We start from the raw sequence: 18,166 nt of genomic DNA on the forward strand, positions 1-18,166 counted from the left end.
CAAGAGAATGATTCAGAGGCTTACGAGAGTGATGCAGAGAATCAAGAGAGTGATGCAGAGGCTCAAGAAAAGGGATGCAGAGGCTCGAGAGAGTTATGCAGAGGCCTCAAGAGAGGGATTCAGAGGCTTAAGAGAGTGATGCAGAGGCTGAAGAGAGTGATGCAGAGGCTCTAGAGAGTGATTCAGAGGCTTACAAGAGTGATGCAGAGAATCAAGAGAGTGATGCAGAGGCTCGAGAGAGTTATGCAGAGGCCTCAAGAGAGGTATTCAGAGGCTTAAGAGAGGAATGCAGAGGCTGAAGAGAGTGTTGCAGAGGCTCAAGAGAGGGATGAAGTGGCTGAAGGGAGTGATGCAGAGGCTCAAGAGAAAGATGCAGAGGCTCAAGAGAGTGATGCAAAGGCTTAAGAGGGTGATGCAGAGGCTCAAGAGAGTGATGCAGAGGCTTGAGAGAGGGATGCAGGGGCTCAAGAGAGTTATGCAGAGGCTCAAGAGAGGGATGCAGAGGCTCAAGTGAGGGATGCAGAGCCACAAGAGAGGGATGTAGAGGCTCTTAAGAGTAATGCAGAGGCTCAAGAGAAGGATGCAGAGGCTCATTAGAGGGATGCAGGAGTTCAAGAGAGGGATGCAGAGGCTCAAGAGAGTGATGTAGAGGATCAAGAGAGTGATGCAGAGGCTCAAGAGAGTGATGCAGAGGATCAAGAGAGGGAAGCAGAGGCCTAAGAGAGTGATGCAGAGGCTTAAGAGAGTGATGCAGAGGCTCTAGAGAGTGATACAGAGGCTCAAGAGAGTGATGCAAAGGCTCAAGAGAGTGATATAGAGGATTAAGAGAGTGATGCAGAGGCTCGAGAGAGTGATGCAGAGGCTTCAAGAGAGGGATTCAGAGGCTTAAGAGAGTGATGCAGAGGCTGAAGAGAGTGTTGCAGAGGCTGAAGAGAGGGATGCAGAGGCTCAAGAGAGTGATGCAGAGGCTCAAGAGAGTGATGCAGAGGCTTACGAGAGTGATGCAGATGATCAAGAGAGGGATGCAGAAGCTTAAGAGAGTGATGCAGAGGCTGAAGAGAGTGGTGCAGAGGCTTAAGAGAGGAATGCAGAGGCTGAAGAGAGTGTTGCAGAGGCTCAAGAGAGGGATGAAGTGGCTGAAGGGAGTGATGCAGAGGCTCAAGAGAAAGATGCAGAGGCTCAAGAGAGTGATGCAAAGGCTTAAGATGGTGATGCAGAGGCTCAAGAGAGTGATGCAGAGGCTTGAGAGAGGGATGCAGGGGCTCAAGAGAGTTATGCAGAGGCTCAAGAGAGGGATGCAGAGGCTCAAGTGAGGGATGCAGAGCCACAAGAGAGGGATGTAGAGGCTCTTAAGAGTAATGCAGAGGCTCAAGAGAAGGATGCAGAGGCTCATTAGAGGGATGCAGGAGTTCAAGAGAGGGATGCAGAGGCTCAAGAGAGTGATGTAGAGGATCAAGAGAGTGATGCAGAGGCTCAAGAGAGTGATGCAGAGGATCAAGAGAGGGAAGCAGAGGCCTAAGAGAGTGATGCAGAGGCTTAAGAGAGTGATGCAGAGGCTCTAGAGAGTGATACAGAGGCTGAAGAGAGTGATGCAAAGGCTCAAGAGAGTGATATAGAGGATTAAGAGAGTGATGCAGAGGCTCGAGAGAGTGATGCAGAGGCTTCAAGAGAGGGATTCAGAGGCTTAAGAGAGTGATGCAGAGGCTGAAGAGAGTGTTGCAGAGGCTGAAGAGAGGGATGCAGAGGCTCAAGAGAGTGATGCAGAGGCTCAAGAGAGTGATGCAGAGGCTTACGAGAGTGATGCAGATGATCAAGAGAGGGATGCAGAAGCTTAAGAGAGTGATGCAGAGGCTGAAGAGAGTGGTGCAGAGGCTTAAGAGAGGGATGCAGAGGCTGAAGAGAGTGATGCAGAGGCCCAAGAGAGATATGCAGAGGCTCAAGTGAGGGATGCAGAGGCACAGGAGAGGGATGCAGAGGCACAGGAGAGGGATGCAGAGGCACAGGAGAGGGATGCAGAGGCTCTTGTGAGTGATGCAGAGGCTCAAGAGAGGGATGCAGTGGCTTAAGAGAGCGATGCAAAGGCTCAAGAGAGGGATGTAGAGGCTCATGAGAGGGATGCAGGAGTTCAAGAGAGGGGATGCAGAGGCTCAAGAGAGTGATTCAGAGGATTACGAGAGTGATACAGAAGCTTAAGGGAGTGATGCAGAGGCTTAAGAGAGGGATGCAGAGGGTCAAGCGAGGGATGCAGAGGCTCTAAAGAGGGATGCAGGGGCTAAAGAGAGGGATGCAGAGGCTCAAGTGAAAGATGCATAGGAACAAGAGAGGGATGCAGAGGCTCTTGAGAGTGACGCAGAGGCTCAATAGAGGGATGCAGAGGCTTAAGAGAGTGATGCAGAGGATCAAGAGAGTGATGCAGAGCTTTAGGAGAGGAATGCAGAGACTGAAGAGAATGATGCAGAGGCTTAAGAGAGGGATGCAGAGGCTCAAGAGAGTGATGGAAAGGCTCAAGAGAGTGATGCAGAGGCTAAAGAGAGTGTTGCAGAGGCATAAGAGAGGGATGCAGAGGCTCAAGAGAGTGATGCAAAGGCTCAAGAGAGTGATGCAGAGGCTTAAGAGATTGATGCAGAGGCTCAAGAGAGGGATGCAGAGGCTCAAGAGAGGGAAGAATAGGCTCAAGAGAGGGATGCAGAGGCTCAAGAGAGGGATGCAGAGGCTAAAGTGAGTGAGGCAGAGGCACAAGAGAAAGATGCAGAGGCACTTGAGAGTCATGCAGAGAGTCAAGAGAGGGATGCAGAGGCTTAAGAGAGTGATGCAAAGGCTCAAGAGAGGGATGCAGAGGCTCAAGAGAGTGATGCAGAGGATCAAGAGAGTGATGCAGAGGATGAAGAGAGAGATGCAGAGGCTTAAGAGAGTGATGCAGAGGCTCAAGGGAGTGATGCAGGGGATCAAGAGAATGATGTAGAGGCTTTAGAGAAGGATGTAGAGCCTCAAGAGAATGATGCACAGGCTCAAGAGATTGATGAAGAGGATCAAGAGAGGGATGCAGAGGTTTAAGAGAGTGATACAGAGGCTCAAGAGAGTGATGCAGAGGCTCAAGACAGTGATGCAGAGACTCAACAGAGTGATGCAGAGGCTCAAGAGAGGGATGCAGAGGCTCAAGAGAGTGATGCAGAGGCTTAATAGAGGAATGCAAAGGCTCAAGAGAGTGTGCAAAGGCTTAAGAGAAAGATGTAGTGGCTCAAGAGAATGATGCAGAGACTCAAGAGAGTGATGCAGAGGCTCATGAGAGGGATGAATAGGCTCCAGAGAGGGATGCAGAGGCTCAAGAGAGTGATGCAGAGGCTCAAGAGAGAAAGGCAGAGGCTTAAGAGAGTGATGCAGAGGCTCAAGAGAGTGATGCAGAAGCTCAAGAGAATGATGAAGAGGCTTAAGGGAGGGATGCAGAGGCTCAAGAGTATGATGCAGAGGCTCAAGAGAGTGGTGCAGCGAATCAAGAGAGGGATGCAGAGGCTTAAGAGAGTGATGCAGAGGCTCAAGAGAGTGATGCAGAGGCTTAAGAGAGTGATGCAGACGATCATGAGAGTGATGCAGAGGCTCAAGAGAGTGATGAAGAGGATCAAGAGAGGGAAGCAGAGGCTCAAGAGTATGATGCAGAGGCTCAAGAGAGTGGTGCAGCGAATCAAGAGAGGGATGCAGAGGCTTAAGAGAGTGATGCAGAGGCTCAAGAGAGTGATGCAGAGGCTTAAGAGAGTGATGCAGAGGCTTAAGAGAGTGATGCAGACGATCATGAGAGTGATGCAGAGGCTCAAGAGAGTGATGAAGAGGATCAAGAGAGGGAAGCAGAGGCTTAAGAGAGTGATACAGAGGCTGAAGAGAGTGATGCAGAGGCTCTAGAAAGTGATGCAGAGTCTTAAGAGAGTGATGCAGAGGCTTAAGAGAGGGATGCAGAGGCTTAAGAGAGGGATGCAGAGGCTTAAGAGAGGGATGCAGAGGCCCAAGAGAGGGATACAGAGGCTCAAGAGAGGGATGCAGAGGCTCGAGAGAGTTATGCAGAGGCCTAAAGAGAGGGATTCAGAGGCTTAAGAGAGTGATGCAGAGGCTGAAGAGAGAGATGCAGAGGCTCTAGAGAGTGATGCAGAGGCTTAAGAGAGTGATGCCGAGGCTTAAGAGAGGGATGCAGAGGATCGAGAGTTATGCAGAGGCCTCAAGAGAGGGATTCAGAGGCTTTAGAGAGTGATGCAGAGGCTGAAGAGAGTGATGCAGAGGCTCAAGAGAAGGGATGCAGAGGCTCGAGAGAGTTATGCAGAGGCCTCAAGAGAGGGATTCAGAGGCTTAAGAGAGTGATGCAGAGGCTGAAGAGAGTGATGCAGAGGCTCAAGAGAAGGGATGCAGAGGCTCAAGTGAGTGATGCAGAGGCTCTAGAGAGTGATGCAGAGGCTTAAGAGAGTGATGCAGAGGCTTAGGAGAGGGATGCAGAGGCTCAAGAGAGTAATGCAGAGGCTTAAGAGGGTGATGCAGAGGCCCAAGAGAGTGATGAAGAGGTTTGAGAGAGGGATGCAGGGGCTCATGAGAGTGATGCAGAGGCTCAAGTGAGTGATTCAGAGGCTTACGAGAGTGATGCAGAGGCTTAAGAGAGTGATGCAGAGGCTTAAGAGAGGGATGCAGAGGCTGATGAGAGGGATGCAGAGGCCCAAGAGAGGGATACAGAGGCTCAAGAGAGGGATGCAGAGGCTCAAGTGAGAGATGCAGAGGTTTAAGAGAGTGATGCAGAGGCTCTTGAGAGTGATGCAGAGGCTTAAGAGAGTGATGCAGAGGCTTACGAGAGTGAGGCAGAGGCTCAAGAGGGTGATGCAGAGGATCAAGAGAGTGATGCAGAGGCTCGAGAGAGTGATTCAGAGGCTTAAAAGAGTGATGCAGAGAATCAAGAGAGTGATGCAGAGGCTCGAGAGAGTTATGCAGATGCCTCAAGAGAGGGATGAAGAGGCTGAAGAGAGTGATGCAGAGGCTCAAGAGAGGGATGCAGAGGCTCAAGAGAGTGATGCAGAGGCTTAAGAGAGTGATGCAGAGGTTTGAGAGAGGGATGCAGGGGCTCAAGAGAGTGATGCAGAGGCTCAAGAGAGTGATTTCAGAGGCTCAAGAGAGGGATGAAGAGGCTCAAGAGAGTGGTGCAGAGGCTTAAGAGAGTGAGGAAGATGCTTAGGAGAGGGATGCAGAGGCTCAAGAGAGTAATGCAGAGGCTTAAGAGGGTGATGCAGAGGCTCTAGAGAGTGATACAGAGGCTCAAGAGAGTGATGCAAAGGCTCAAGAGAGTGATATAGAGGATTAAGAGAGTGATGCAGAGGCTCGAGAGAGTGATGCAGAGGCCTCAAGAGAGGGATTCAGAGGCTTAAGAGAGTGATGCAGAGGCTGAAGAGAGGGATGCAGAGACTCAAGTGAGGGATGCTGAGCCACAAGAGAGGGATGTAGAATCTCTCAAGAGTGATGCAGAGGCTCAAGAGAAGGATGCAGAGGCTCATTAGAGGGATGCAGGAGTTCAAGAGAGGGATGCAGAGGCTCAAGAGAGTGATGTAGAGGATCAAGAGAGTGATGCCGAGGCTCAAGAGAGTGATGCAGAGGATCAAGAGAGGGAAGCAGAGGCCTAAGAGAGTGATGCAGAGGCTTAAGAGAGTGATGCAGAGGCTCTAGAAAGTGATACAGAGGCTCAAGAGAGTGATGCAAAGGCTCAAGAGAGTGATATAGAGGATTAAGAGAGTGATGCAGAGGCTCGAGAGAGTGATGCAGAGGCCTCAAGAGAGGGATTCAGAGGCTAAAGAGAGTGATGCAGAGGCTGAAGAGAGTGTTGCAGAGGCTCAAGAGAGGGATGCAGAGGCTCAAGAGAGTGATGCAGAGGCTCATAAGAGTGATGCAGAGGCTTACGAGAGTGATGCAGATGATCAAGAGAGGGATGCAGAGGCTTAAGAGAGTGATGCAGAGGCTGAAGAGAGTGGTGCAGAGGCTTAAGAGAGGGATGCAGAGGCTGAAGAGAGTGATGCAGAGGCTCAAGAGAGTGATGCAGAGGCTCAAGAGAGTGATGCAGAGGCTTAAGAGAGGGATGCAGAGGCTCAAGAGAGGGATGTAGAGGCTAAAGAGAGTGATGCAGAGGCTTAAGAGAGTGATGCAGAGGCTCAAGAGAGGTATGCAGAGGCTGAAGAGAGTGATGCAGAGGTTCAAAAGAGGGATGCAGAGGCTCAAGAGAGTGATTCAGAGGCTTACGAGGGTGATGCCGAGGCTTAAGAGAGTGATGCAGACGCTTAAGAGAGGGATGCAGAGGCTCAAGAGAGGGATGCAGAGGCGCAAGAGAGGGATGCATGGCTCAAGAGAGGGATGCAGAGGCTCTTGAGAGTGATGCATAGGCTGAAGAGAGGGATGCAGAGGCTTAAGCGAGTAATGCAAAGGCTCAAGAGAGGGATGCAAAGGCTCATGAGAGGGATGCAGGAGTTCAAGAGAGAGATGCAGAGGCTCAAGAAAGGGATGCAGAGGCATAAGAAAGTAATGCAGAGGCTCAAAAGAAGGATGCAGAGTCTTAAGAGAGTGATGCAGAGGCTCAGGAGAGTGATGCAGAGGCTCAATAGAGGGATGCAGGGGCTCAAGAGAGTGATAGAGAGGCTCAAGAGAGTGATTCAGAGGTTTACGAGAGTGATGCAGAGGCTTAAGGGAGTGGTGCAGAGGCTCAAAAGAGGGATGCAGAGGCTCAAGAGAGGGAAGAATAGGCTCAAGAGAGGGATGCAGAGGCTAAAGTAAGTGATGCAGAGGCTAAAGTAAGTGATGCAGAGGCACAAGAGAAAGATGCAGAGGCACTTAAGAGTGATGCAGAGAGTCAAGAGAGGGATGCAGGGGCTTAAGAGAGTGATGCAAAGGCTCAAGAGAGGGATGCAGAGGCTCAAGAGAGTGATGCAGAGGATCAAGAGAGTGATGCAGAGGTTGAAGAGAGAGATGCAGAGACTTAAGAGAGTGATGCAGAGGCTCAAGAGAGTGATGCAAGGGCTCAAGAGAATGATGTAGAGGCTTTAGAGAAGGAAGTAGAGCCTCAAGAGAATGATGCAAAGGATCAAGAGATTGATGCAGAGGATCAAGAGAGTGATGCAGAGGCTCAAGAGAGTGATGCAGAGGCTCAAGAGAGAAAGGCAGAGGCTTAAGAGAGTGATGCAGAGGCACAAGAGAGTGATGCAGAGGCTCAAGAGAATGATGTAGAGGCTTAAGAGAGGGATGCAGAGGCTCATGAGTATGATGCAGAGGCTCAAGAGAGTGATGCAGCGAAACAAGAGAGGGATGCAGAGGCTTAAGAGAGTGATGCAGAGGCTCAAGAGAGTGATGCAGAGGCTTAAGAGAGTGATGCAGACGATCATGAGAGTGATGCAGAGGCTCAAGAGAGTGATGCAGAGGATAAAGAGAGGGAAGCAGAGGCTTAAGAGAGTGATACAGAGGCTGAAGAGAGTGATGCAGAGGCTCTAGAGAGTGATGCAGAGTCTTAAGAGAGTGATGCAGAGGCTTAAGAGAGGGATGCAGAGGCTTAAGTGAGGGATGCAGAGGCCCAAGAGAATGATTCAGAGGCTTACGAGAGTGATGCAGAGAATCAAGAGAGTGATGCAGAGGCTCAAGAGAAGGGATGCAGAGGCTCGAGAGAGTTATGCAGAGTCCTCAAGAGAGGGATTCAGAGGCTTGAGAGAGTGATGCAGAGGCTGAAGAGAGTGATGCAGAGGCTCTAGAGAGTGATGCAGAGGCTTAAGAGAGTGATGCAGAGGCTTAAGAGATGGATGCAGAGGATCGAGAGAGTTATGCAGAGGCCTCAAGAGAGGGATTCAGAGGCTTAAGAGAGTAATGCAGAGGCTGAAGAGAGTGAGGCAGAGGCTCAAGAGGAGGGATGCAGAGGCTCGAGAGAGTTACGCAGAGGCCTCAAGAGAGGGATTCAGAGGCTTAAGAGAGTGATGCAGAGGCTGAAGAGAGTGATGCAGAGGCTCAAGAGAAGGGATGCAGAGGCTCAAGAGAGTGATGCAGAGGCTCTAGAGAGTGATGCAGAGGCTTAAGAGAGTGATGCAGAGGTTTAGGAGAGGGATGCAGAGGCTCAAGAGAGTAATGCAGAGGCTTAAGAGGGTGATGCAGAGGCCCAAGAGAGTGATGCAAAGGCTTGAGAGAGGGATGCAGGGGCTTACGAGAGTGATGCAGAGGCTTAAGAGAGTGATGCAGAGGCTTAAGAGAGGGATGCAGAGGCTGATGAGAGGGATGCAGAGGCCCAAGAGAGGGATACAGAGGCTCAAGAGAGGGATGCAGAGGCTCAATAGAGGGATGCAGGGGCTCAAGAGAGTGATAGAGAGGCTCAAGGGAGTGATTCAGAGGTTTACGAGAGTGATGCAGAGGCTTAAGGGAGTGGTGCAGAGGCTCAAGAAAGGGATGCAGAGGCTCAAGAGAGGGAAGAATAGGCTCAAGAGAGGAATGCAGAGGCTCAAGAGAGGGATGCAGAGGATCAAGAGAGGGATGCAGAGGCTTAAGAGAGTGATGCAAAGGCTCAAGAGAGGGATGCAGAGGCTCAAGAGAGTGATGCAGAGGATCAAGAGAGTGATGCAGAGGCTGAAGAGGGAGATGCAGAGACTTAAGAGAGTGATGCAGAGGCTCAAGAGAGTGATGCAGGGGCTCAAGAGAATGATGTAGAGGCTTTAGAGAAGGAAGTAGAGCCTCAAGAGAATGATGCAGAGGCTCAAGAGATTGATGCAGAGGATCAAGAGAGTGATGCAGAGGCTCAAGAGAGTGATGCAGAGGCTCAAGAGAGAAAGGCAGAGGCTTAAGAGAGGGATGCAGAGGCACAAGAGAGTGATGCAGAGGCTCAAGAGAATGATGTAGAGGCTTAAGAGAAGAATGCAGAGGCTCAAGAGTATGATGCAGAGGCTCAAGAGAGTGATGCAGCGAATCAAGAGAGGGATGCAGAGGCTTAAGAGAGTGATGCAGAGGCTCAAGGGAGTGATGCAGAGGCTTAAGAGAGTGATGCAGACGATCATGAGAGTGATGCAGAGGCTCAAGAGAGTGATGCAGAGGATCAAGAGAGGGAAGCAGAGGCTTAAGGGAGTGATACAGAGGCTGAAAAGAGTGATGCAGAGGCTCTAGAGAGTGATGCAGAGTCTTAAGAGAGGGATGCAGAGGCTTAAGAGAGGGATGCAGAGGCTCAAGAGAATGATTCAGAGGCTTACGAGAGTGATGCAGAGAATCAAGAGAGTGATGCAGAGGCTCAAGAAAAGGGATGCAGAGGCTCGAGAGAGTTATGCAGAGGCCTCAAGAGAGGGATTCAGAGGCTTAAGAGAGTGATGCAGAGGCTGAAGAGAGTGATGCAGAGGCTCTAGAGAGTGATGCAGAGACTTAAGAGAGTGATGCAGAGGCTTAAGAGAGGGATGCAGAGGATCGAGAGAGTTATGCAGAGGCCTCAACAGAGGGATTCAGAGGCTTAAGGGAGTGATGCAGAGGCTGAAGAGAGTGATGTAGAGGCTCAAGAGAAGGGATGCAGAGGCTCGAGAGAGTTATGCAGAGGCCTCAAGAGAAAGATTCAGAGGCTTAAGAGAGTGATGCAGAGGCTGAAGAGAGTGATGCAGAGGCTCAAGAGAAGGGTTGCAGAGGCTCAAGAGAGTGATGCAGAGGCTCTAGAGAGTGATGCAGAGGCTTAAGAGAGTGATGCAGAGGCTTAGGAGAGTGATGCAGAGGCTTGAGAGAGGGATGCAGGGGCTCATGAGAGTGATGCAGAGGCTCAAGTGAGTGATTCAGAGGCTTACGAGTGATGCAGAGGCTTAAGAGAGTGATGCAGAGGCTTAAGAGAGGGATGCAGAGGCTGATGAGAGGGATGCAGAGGCCCAAGAGAGTGATGCAGAGGCTTACGAGAGTGAGGCAGAGGCTCAAGAGGGTGATGCAGAGGCTCGAGAGAGTGATTCAGAGGCTTACAAGAGTGATGCAGAGAATCAAGAGAGTGATGCAGAGGCTCGAGAGAGTTATGCAGAGGCCTCAAGAGAGGTATTCAGAGGCTTAAGAGAGGAATGCAGAGGCTGAAGAGAGTGTTGCAGAGGCTCAAGAGAGGGATGAAGAGGCTGAAGAGAGTGATGCAGAGGCGCAAGAGAGGGTTGCAGAGGCTCAAGAGAGTGATGCAGAGGCTTAAGAGAGTGAGGAAGATGCTTAGGAGAGGGATGCAGAAGCTCAAGAGAGTAATGCAGAGGCCTAAGAGGGTGATGCAGAGGCTCAAGATAGTGATGCAGAGGCTTGAGAGAGGGATGCAGGGGCTCAAGAGAGTTATGCAGAGGCTCAAGAGAGGGATGCAGAGGCTCAAGTGAGGGATGCAGAGCCACAAGAGAGGGATGTATAATCTCTTAAGAGTGATGCAGAGGTTCAAGAGAAGGATGCAGAGGCTCATTAGAGGGATGCAGGAGTTCAAGAGAGGGATGCAGAGGCTCAAGAGAGTGATGTAGAGGATCAAGAGAGTGATGCAGAGGCTCAAGAGAGTGATGCAGAGGATCAAGAGAGGGAAGCAGAGGCCTAAGAGAGTGATGCAGAGGCTTAAGAGAGTGATGCAGAGGCTCTAGAGAGTGATACAGAGGCTCAAGAGAGTGATGCAAAGGCTCAAGAGAGTGATATAGAGGATTAAGAGAGTGGTGCAGAGGCTCGAGAGAGTGATGCAGAGGCCTCAAGAGAGGGAATCAGAGGCTTAAGAGAGTGATATCAGAGGCTGAAGAGAGTGTTGCAGAGGCTCAAGAGAGGGATGCAGAGGCTCAAGAGAGTGATACAGAGGCTCAAGAGAGTGATGCAGAGGCTTACGAGAGTGATGCAGATGATCAAGAGAGGGATGCAGAGGCTTAAGAGAGTGATGCAGAGGCTGAAGAGAGTGGTGCAGAGGCTTAAGAGAGGGATGCAGAGGCTAAAGAGAGGGATGTAGAGGCTAAAGAGAGTGATGCAGAGGCTTAAGAGAGTGATGCAGAGGCTCAAGAGAGGTATGCAGAGGCTGAAGAGTGATGCAGAGGTTCAAAAGAGGGATGCAGAGGCTCAAGAGAGTGATTCAGAGGCTTACGAGGGTGATGCCGAGGCTTAAGAGAGTGATGCAGACGCTTAAGAGAGGGATGCAGAGGCTCAAGAGAGGGATGCAGAGGAGCAAGAGAGGGATGCAGGGGCTCAAGAGAGGGATGCAGAGGCTCTTGAGAGTGATGCATAGGCTGAAGAGAGGGATGCAGAGGCTTAAGCGAGTGATGCAAAGGCTCAAGAGAGGGATGCAAAGGCTCATGAGAGGGATGCAGGAGTTCAAGAGAGAGATGCAGAGGCTCAAGAGAGGGATGCAGAGGCATAAAAAAGTAATGCAGAGGCTCAAAAGAAGGATGCAGAGTCTTAAGAGAGTGATGCAGAGGCTCAAGAGAGTGATGCAGAGGCTCAATAGAGGGATGCAGGGGCTCAAGAGAGTGATAGAGAGGCTCAAGAGAGTGATTCAGAGGTTTACGAGAGTGGTGCAGAGGCTTAAGGGAGTGGTGCAGAGGCTCAAGTGAGGGATGTAGAGGCTCAAGAGAGGGAAGAATAGGCTCAAGAGAGGGATGCAGAGGCTCAAGAGAGGGATGCAGAGGCTAAAGTGAGTGATGCAGAGGCACAAGAGAAAGATGCAGAGGCACTTAAGAGTGATGCAGAGAGTCAAGAGAGGGATGCAGAGGCTTAAGAGAGTGATGCAAAGGCTCAAGAGAGGGATGCAGAGGCTCAAGAGAGTGATGCAGAGGATCAAGAGAGTGATGCAGAGGTTGAAGAGAGAGATGCAGAGACTTAAGAGAGTGATGCAGAGGCTTAAGAGAGTGGTGCAGGGGCTCAAGAGAATGATGTAGAGGCTTTAGAGAAGGAAGTAGAGCCTCAAGAGAATGATGCAGAGGCTCAGGAAATTGATGCAGAGGATCAAAAGAGGGATGCAGAGGTTTAAGAGAGTGATACAGAGGCTAAAGAGAGGGATGCAGAGGCTCAAGTTAAAGATGCATAGGCACAAGAGAGGGATGCAGAGGCTCTTGAGAGTGACACAGAGGCTAAAGAGAGAGATGCAGAGGCTTAAGAGAGTGATGCAGAGAATCAAGAGAATGATGCAGAGCCTTAAGAGTGGAATGCAGAGACTTATGAGAATGATGCAGAGGCTTAAGAGAGGGATGCAGAGGCTCAAGAGAGTGATGCAAAGGCTCAAGAGAATGATGCAGAGGCTGAAGAGAGTGTTGCAGAGGCTTCAGAGTGGGATGCAGAGGCTCACGAGAGGGATGCAGAGGCTTAAGAGAGTGATGCAGAGGCTGAAGAGAGTGTTGCAGAGGCATAAGAGAGGGATGCAGAGGCTCAAGAGAGTGATGCAAAGGCTCAAGAGAGTGATGCAGAGGCTTAAGAGAGTGGTGCAGAGGCTCAAGAGAGGGATGCAGAGGCTCAAGAGAGGGAAGAATAGGCTCAAGAGAGGGATGCAGAGGCTCAAGAGAGGGATGCAGAGGCTAAAGTGAGTGATGCAGAGGCACAAGAGAGAGCTGCAGAGGCTCTTGAAAGTGATGCAGAGGCTCTTGAGAGTGATGCAGAGAGTCAAGAGAGGGATGCAGAGGCTTAAGAGAGTGATGCAACGGCTCAAGAGAGGGATGCAGAGGCTCAAGAGAGTGATGCAGAGGATCAAGAGTGATGCAGAGGATGAAGAGAGAGATGCAGAGGCTTAAGAGAGTGATGCAGAGGCTCAAGAGAGTGATGCAGGGGATCAAGAGAATGATGTAGAGGCTTTAGAGAAGGATGTAGAGCCTCAAGAGAATGATGAAGAGGCTCAAGAGATTGATGAAGAGGATCAGGAGAGGGATGCAGAGGTTTAAGAGAGTGATACAGAGGCTCAAGAGAGTGATGCAGAGGCTCAAGAGAGTGATGCAGAGATTCAAGAGAGTGATGCAGAGGCTCAAGAGAGGGATGCAGAGGCTCAAGAGAGTGATGCAGAGGCTTAATAGAGGAATGCAAAGGTTCAAGAGAGTGTGCAAAGGCTTAAGAGAAAGATGCAGAGGCTCAAGAGAATGATGCAGAGACTCAAGAGAGTGATGCAGAGGCTCAAGAGAGGGATGAAAAGGCTCCAGAGAGGGATGCAGAGGCTCAAGAGAGTGATGCAGAGGCTCAAGAGAAAAAGGCAGAGGCTTAAGAGAGTGATGCAGAGGCTCAAGAGAGTGATGCAGAGGCTCAAGAGAATGATGTAGAGGCTTAAGAGAGGGATGCAGAGGCTCAAGAGTATGATGCAGAGGCTCAAGAAAGTGATGCAGCGAATCAAGAGAGGGATGCAGAGGCTTACGGAGTGATGCAGAGGCTCACGAGAATGATGCAGAGGCTTAAGAGAGTGATGCTTACGATCAAGAGAGTGATGCAGAGGCTCAAGAGAGTGATGCAGAGGATCAAGAGAGGGAAGCAGAGGCTTAAGAGAGTGATGCAGAGGCTAAAGAGAGTGATACAGAGGCTCTAGAGAGTGATGCAGAGGCTTAGGAGAGTGATGCAGAGGCTTTACAGAAGGAAGCTGAGGCTTAAGATAGGGATGCAGAGGCTCAAGAGAATGATTCAGAGGCTTACGAGAGTGATGCAGAGAATCAAGAGAGTGATGCAGAGGCTCGAGAGAGTTATGCAGAGGCCTCAAGAGAGGGATTCAGAGGCTTAAGAGAGTGATGCAGAGGCTGAAGAGAGTGGTAAAGAGGCTCAAGAGAAGGGATGCAGAGGCTCGAGAGAGTTATGCAGAGGCCTTAAGAGAGGGATTCAGAGGCTTAAGAGAGTGATGCAGAGGCTGAAGAGAGTGATGCAGAGGCTCAAGAGAAGGGATGCAGATGCTCAAGAGAGTGATGCAGAGGATCTAGAGAGTGATGCAGAGGCTTAAGAGAGTGATGCAGAGGCTTAGGAGAGGGATGCAGAAGCTCAAGAGAGTAATGCAGAGGCTTAAGAGGGTGATGCAGAGGCTCAAGAGAAGGGATGCAGATGCTCAAGAGAGTGATGCAGAGGCTCAAGAGAAGGGATGCAGATGCTCAAGAGAGTGATGCAGAGGATCTAGAGAGTGATGCAGAGGCTTAAGAGAGTGATGCAGACGCTTAAGAGAGGGATGCAGAGACTCAAGAGAGGGATGCAGAGGCGCAAGAGAGGGATGCAGGGGCTCAAGAGAGGGATGCAGAGGCTCTTGAGAGTGATGCATAGGCTGAAGAGAGGGATGCAGAGGCTTAAGCGAGTGATGCAAAGGCTCAAGAGAGGGATGCAAAGGCTCATGAGAGGGATGCAGGAGTTCAAGAGAGAGATGCAGAGGCTCAAGAAAGGGATGCAGAGGCATAAGAAAGTAATGCAGAGGCTCAAAAGAAGGATGCAGAGTCTTAAGAGAATGATGCAGAGGCTCAGGAGAGTGATGCAGAGGCTCAATAGAGGGATGCAGGGGCTCAAGAGAGTGATAGAGAAGCTCAAGAGAGTGATTCAGAGGTTTACGAGAGTGATGCAGAGGCTTAAGGGAGTGGTGCAGAGGCTCAAGAGAGGGATGCAGAGGCTCAAGAGAGGGAAGAATAGGCTCAAGAGAGGGATGCAGAGGCTTAAGAGAGGGATGCAGAGGCTCAAGTAAGTGATGCAGAGGATCAAGAGAGTGATGCAGAGGTTGAAGAGAGAGATGCAGAGACTTAAGAGAGTGATGCAGAGGCTCAAGAGAGTGATGCCAGGGCTCAAGAGAATGATGTAGAGGCTTTAGAGAAGGAAGTAGAGCCTCAAGAGAATGATGCAGAGGATCAAGAGATTGATGCAGAGGATCAAGAGAGTGATGCAGAGGCTCAAGAGAGTGATGCAGAGGCTCAAGAGAGAAAGGCAGAGGCTTAAGAGAGTGATGCAGAGGCACAAGAGAGTGATGCAGAGGCTCAAGAGAATGATGTAGAGGCTTAAGAGAGGGATGTAGAGGCTCAAGAGTATGATGCAGAGGCTCAAGAGAGTGATGCAGCGAAACAAGAGAGGGATGCAGAGGCTTAAGAGAGTGATGCAGAGGCTCAAGAGGGTGATGCAGAGGCTTAAGAGAGTGATGCAGACGATCATGAGAGTGATGCAGAGGCTCAAGAGAGTGATGCAGAGGATAAAGAGATGGAAGCAGAGGCTTAAGAGAGTGATACAGAGGCTGAAGAGAGTGATGCAGAGGCTCTAGAGAGTGATGAAGAGTCTTAAGAGAGTGATGCAGAGGCTTAAGAGAGGGATGCAGAGGCTTAAGAGAGGGATGCAGAGGCCCAAGAGAATGATTCAGAGGCTTACGAGAGTGATGCAGAGAATCAAGAGAGTGATGCAGAGGCTCAAGAGAAGGGATGCAGAGGCTCGAGAGAGTTATGCAGAGTCCTCAAGAGAGGGATTCAGAGGCTTGAGAGAGTGATGCAGAGGCTGAAGAGAGTGATGCAGAGGCTCTAGAGAGTGATGCAGAGGCTTAAGAGAGTGATGCAGAGGCGTAAGAGAGGGATGCAGAGGACCGAGAGAGTTATGCAGAGGTCTCAAGAGAGGGATTCAGAGGCTTAAGAGAGTAATGCAGAGGCTGAAGAGAGTGAGGCAGAGGCTCAAGAGGAGGGATGCAGAGGCTCGAGAGAGTTATGCAGAGGCCTCAAGAGAGGGATTCAGAGGCTTAAGAGAGTGATGCAGAGGCTGAAGAGAGTGATGCAGAGGCTCAAGAGAAGGGATGCAGAGGCTCAAGAGAGTGATGCAGAGGCTCTAGAGAGTGATGCAGAGGCTTAAGAGAGTGATGCAGAGGCTTAGGAGTGGGATGCAGAGGCTCAAGAGAGTAATGCAGAGGCTTAAGAGGGTGATGCAGAGGCCCAAGAGAGTGATGCAAAGGCTTGAGAGAGGGAAGCAGGGGCTCATGAGAGTCATGCAGAGGCTCAAGTGAGTGATTCAGAGGCTTACGAGAGTGATGCAGAGGCTTAAGAGAGGGATGCAGAGGCTCTAGAGAGTGATGCAGAGGCTTAAGAGAGTGATGCAGAGGCGTAAGAGAGGGATGCAGAGGACCGAGAGAGTTATGCAGAGGTCTCAAGAGAGGGATTCAGAGGCTTAAGAGAGTAATGCAGAGGCTGAAGAGAGTGAGGCAGAGGCTCAAGAGGAGGGATGCAGAGGCTCGAGAGAGTTATGCAGAGGCCTCAAGAGAGGGATTCAGAGGCTTAAGAGAGTGATGCAGAGGCTGAAGAGAGTGATGCAGAGGCTCAAGAGAAGGGATGCAGAGGCTCAAGAGAGTGATGCAGAGGCTCTAGAGAGTGATGCAGAGGCTTAAGAGAGTGATGCAGAGGCTTAGGAGTGGGATGCAGAGGCTCAAGAGAGTAATGCAGAGGCTTAAGAGGGTGATGCAGAGGCCCAAGAGAGTGATGCAAAGGCTTGAGAGAGGGATGCAGGGGCTCATGAGAGTCATGCAGAGGCTCAAGTGAGTGATTCAGAGGCTTACGAGAGTGATGCAGAGGCTTAAGAGAGGGATGCAGAGGCTGATGAGAGGGATGCAGAGGCCCAAGAGAGGGATACAGAGGCTCAAGAGAGGGATGCAGAGGCTCAATAGAGGAATGCAGGGGCTCAAGAGAGTGATAGAGAGGCTCAAGAGAGTGATTCAGAGGTTTACGAGAGTGATGCAGAGGCTTAAGGGAGTGGTGCAGAGGCTCAAGAGAGGGATGCAGAGGCTCAAGAGAGGGAAGAATAGGCTCAAGAGAGGGATGCAGAGGCTCAAGAGAGGGATGCAGAGGATCAAGAGAGTGATGCAGAGGCTGAAGAGAGAGATGCAGAGACTTAAGAGAGTGATGCAGAGGCACAAGAGAAAGATGCAGAGGCACTTAAGAGTGATGCAGAGAGTCAAGAGAGGGATGCAGAGGCTTAAGAGAGTGATGCAAAGGCTCAAGAGAGGGATGCAGAGGCTCAAGAGAGTGATGCAGAGGATCAAGAGAGTGATGCAGAGGCTGAAGAGAGAGATGCAGAGACTTAAGAGAGTGATGCAGAGGCTCAAGAGAGTGATGCAGGGGCTCAAGAGAATGATGTAGAGGCTTTAGAGAAGGAAGTAGAGCCTCAAGAGAATGATGCAGAGGCTCAAGAGATTGATGCAGAGGATCAAGAGAGTGATGCAGAGGCTCAAGAGAGTGATGCAGAGGCTCAAGAGAGAAAGGCAGAGGCTTAAGAGAGTGATGCAAAGGCACAAGAGAGTGATGCAGAGGCTCAAGAGAATGATGTAGAGGCTTAAGAGAGGGATGCAGAGGCTCAAGAGTATGATGCAGAGGCTCAAGAGAGTGATGCAGCGAATCAAAAGAGGGATGCAGAGGCTTAAGAGAGTGATGCAGAGGCTCAAGAGAGTGATGCAGAGGCTTAAGAGAGTGATGCAGACGATCATGAGAGTGATGCAGGGGCTCAAGAGAGTGATGCAGAGGATCAAGAGAGGGAAGCAGAGGCTTAAGAGAGCGATACAGAGGCTGAAAAGAGTGATGCAGAGGCTCTAGAGACTGATGCAGAGTCTTAAGAGAGTGATGCAGAGGCTTAAGAGAGTGATGCAGAGGCTTAAGAGAGGGATGCAGAGGCTCAAGAGAATGATTCAGAGGCTTACGAGAGTGATGCAGAGAATCAAGAGAGTGATGCAGAGGCTCAAGAAAAGGGATGCAGAGGCTCGAGAGAGTTATGCAGAGGCCTCAAGAGAGGGATTCAGAGGCTTAAGAGAGTGATGCAGAGGCTGAAGAGAGTGATGCAGAGGCTCTAGAGAGTGATGCAGAGGCTTAAGAGAGTGATGCAGAGGCTTAAGAGAGGGATGCAGAGGATCGAGAGAGTTATGCAGAGGCCTCAAGAGAGGGATTCAGAGGCTTAAGGGAGTGATGCAGAGGCTGAAGAGAGTGATGTAGAGGCTGAAGAGAAGGGATGCAGAGGCTCGAGAGAGTTATGCAGAGGCCTCAAGAGAAAGATTCAGAGGCTTAAGAGAGTGATGCAGAGGCTGAAGAGAGTGATGCAGAGGCTCAAGAGAAGGGTTGCAGAGGCTCAAGAGAGTGATGCAGAGGCTCTAGAGAGTGATGCAGAGGCTTAAGAGAGTGATGCAGAGGCTTAGGAGAGGGGATGCAGAGGCTCAAGAGAGTAATGCAGAGGCTTAAGAGGGTGATGCAGAGGCCCAAGAGAGTGATGCAGAGGCTTGAGAGAGGGATGCAGGGGCTCA

This window comes from Procambarus clarkii, chromosome 61, assembly GCF_040958095.1.
Source record: "Procambarus clarkii isolate CNS0578487 chromosome 61, FALCON_Pclarkii_2.0, whole genome shotgun sequence".
Lineage (NCBI taxonomy): Eukaryota > Metazoa > Arthropoda > Malacostraca > Decapoda > Cambaridae > Procambarus > Procambarus clarkii.